Below are 2,731 nucleotides of genomic sequence, written 5' to 3' on the forward strand. Positions count from 1 at the left end.
CATAGCGCTGTGGCAAGTACATAGCGCTGTGGCTTAGTTGTCTAAAGTGCCTGTCTTGTAAACAGGAGACCCTGAGTTCAAATCTCAGCAGTGCCTTGTTTTCATCATCTCAGAAACAAACTTCCTAGCTAAGAAATGGGAATTTCAATGACGTATAACACAAATTTTCCGTGGCTACGTCTCTACTAATAATGCAATTGTGATTTTAAGAATTTCTTCTGCATAAGAAATGAACCAGTCCTCAGGGTTTTAATTCCAACTTTTCAATCTTTCCTAATTTTTCCTCCTTTTGGCCCTGCTGTGGCATTCCTTCAATCTGCCTATTCTGTGTCATAACTTGGAAGAAAAACAAGTCCCAAATTGAAGCTGTGCTAAAAGATGGATCATTCAATTATAGAATTTCAAAACATAAGGCCTTGTCATTGAACCAGAATCTATTGCATACTGCAAATTGTCAATGTCGTTGAATGAATGCTATTCATAATTTACTTGGTTTCTTAATTGTCATGACTGAAAATGAAATCCTGTTCCACGTTTTTGCTGTGCATGGAATACAACTCAACTCAATGTTGTTTCGCTAAGTTAACCACTTGAAATGGTCGATTGGTTCTTATGTGTTCCCTGCATTTCACATGGAAAGCTTGTGGTGCTGTGGCTTAGTTGGTTAAAGCGCCTGTATTGTAAACAGGAGATCCTGAGTTCGAATCTCAGTAGTGCCTTGTTTTCATCATCTCAGAAACAAACTTCCTATCTTAAAAATGGGAATTCCATTGACGTACAACCTCAAACTTACCATGGCTACGTCTCTACTGATAGTGCAATTGTGAAATTTAGAGTTTCTTCTGCATAAGAAATGAACCAGTGCTCAGGGTTTTAATACATGTGGTAAGTACATAGCGCTGTGGCAAGTACATAGCGCTGTGGCTTAGTTGTCTAAAGTGCCTGTCTTGTAAACAGGAGACCCTGAGTTCAAATCTCAGCAGTGCCTTGTTTTCATCATCTCAGAAACAAACTTCCTAGCTAAGAAATGGGAATTTCAATGACGTATAACACAAATTTTCCGTGGATACGTCTCTACTAATAATGCAATTGTGATTTTAAGAATTTCTTCTGCATAAGAAATGAACCAGTCCTCAGGGTTTTAATTCCAACTTTTCAATCTTTCCTAATTTTTCCTCCTTTTGGCCCTGCTGTGGCATTCCTTCAATCTGCCTATTCTGTGTCATAACTTGGAAGAAAAACAAGTCCCAAATTGAAGCTGTGCTAAAAGATGGATCATTCAATTATAGAATTTCAAAACATAAGGCCTTGTCATTGAACCAGAATCTATTGCATACTGCAAATTGTCAATGTCGTTGAATGAATGCTATTCATAATTTACTTGGTTTCTTAATTGTCATGACTGAAAATGAAATCCTGTTCCACGTTTTTGCTGTGCATGGAATACAACTCAACTCAATGTTGTTTCGCTAAGTTAACCACTTGAAATGGTCGATTGGTTCTTATGTGTTCCCTGCATTTCACATGGAAAGCTTGTGGTGCTGTGGCTTAGTTGGTTAAAGCGCCTGTATTGTAAACAGGAGATCCTGAGTTCGAATCTCAGTAGTGCCTTGTTTTCATCATCTCAGAAACAAACTTCCTATCTTAAAAATGGGAATTCCATTGACGTACAACCTCAAACTTACCATGGCTACGTCTCTACTGATAGTGCAATTGTGAAATTTAGAGTTTCTTCTGCATAAGAAATGAACCAGTGCTCAGGGTTTTAATACATGTGGTAAGTACGTAGCGCTGTGGCTTAGTTGTCTAAAGTGCCTGTCTTGTAAACAGGAGACCTTGAGTTCAAATCTCAGCAGTGCCTTGTCTTCATCATCTCAGAAACAAACTTCCTAGCTAAGAAATGGGAATTTCAATGACGTATAACTCAAATTTTCCGTGGCTACGTCTCTACTAATAATGCAATTGTGATTTTAAGAATTTCTTCTGCATAAGAAATGAACCAGTCCTCAGGGTTTTAATTCCAACTTTTCAATCTTTCCTAATTTTTCCTCCTTTTGGCCCTGCTGTGGCATTCCTTCAATCTGCCTATTCTGTGTCATAACTTGGAAGAAAAACAAGTCCCAAATTGAAGCTGTGCTAAAAGATGGATCATTCAATTATAGAATTTCAAAACATAAGGCCTTGTCATTGAACCAGAATCTATTGCATACTGCAAATTGTCAATGTCGTTGAATGAATGCTATTCATAATTTACTTGGTTTCTTAATTGTCATGACTGAAAATGAAATCCTGTTCCACGTTTTTGCTGTGCATGGAATACAACTCAACTCAATGTTGTTTCGCTAAGTTAACCACTTGAAATGTTCGATTGGTTCTTATGTGTTCCCTGCATTTCACGTGGAAAGCTTGTGGCGCTGTGGCTTAGTTGGTTAAAGCGCCTGTCTTGTAAACAGGAGATCCTGAGTTCGAATCTCAGCAGTGCCTTGTTTTCATCATCTCTTTAACAAACTTCCTATCTTAAAAATGGGAATTCCATTGACGTACAACCTCAAACTTACCATGGCTACGTCTCTACTGATAGTGCAATTGTGAAATTTAGAGTTTCTTCTGCATAAGAAATGAACCAGTGCTCAGGGTTTTAATACATGTGGTAAGTACGTAGCGCTGTGGCTTAGTTGTCTAAAGTGCCTGTCTTGTAAACAGGAGACCTTGAGTTCAAATCTCAGCAGTG

General features: G+C 38.2%; 1 non-coding gene across 1 annotated transcript; it reads left to right on the forward strand.

Annotated features, from left to right (window-relative positions):
* Positions 1-2,410: 2,410 nt before the first annotated feature.
* Positions 2,411-2,484, forward strand: TRNAT-UGU (transfer RNA threonine (anticodon UGU)). Its single transcript has one exon. It is a non-coding gene; the product is annotated as a tRNA-Thr (tRNA).
* Positions 2,485-2,731: the final 247 nt, after the last annotated feature.

Source organism: Ranitomeya imitator, chromosome 7 (assembly GCF_032444005.1).
Source record: "Ranitomeya imitator isolate aRanImi1 chromosome 7, aRanImi1.pri, whole genome shotgun sequence".
NCBI lineage: Eukaryota > Metazoa > Chordata > Amphibia > Anura > Dendrobatidae > Ranitomeya > Ranitomeya imitator.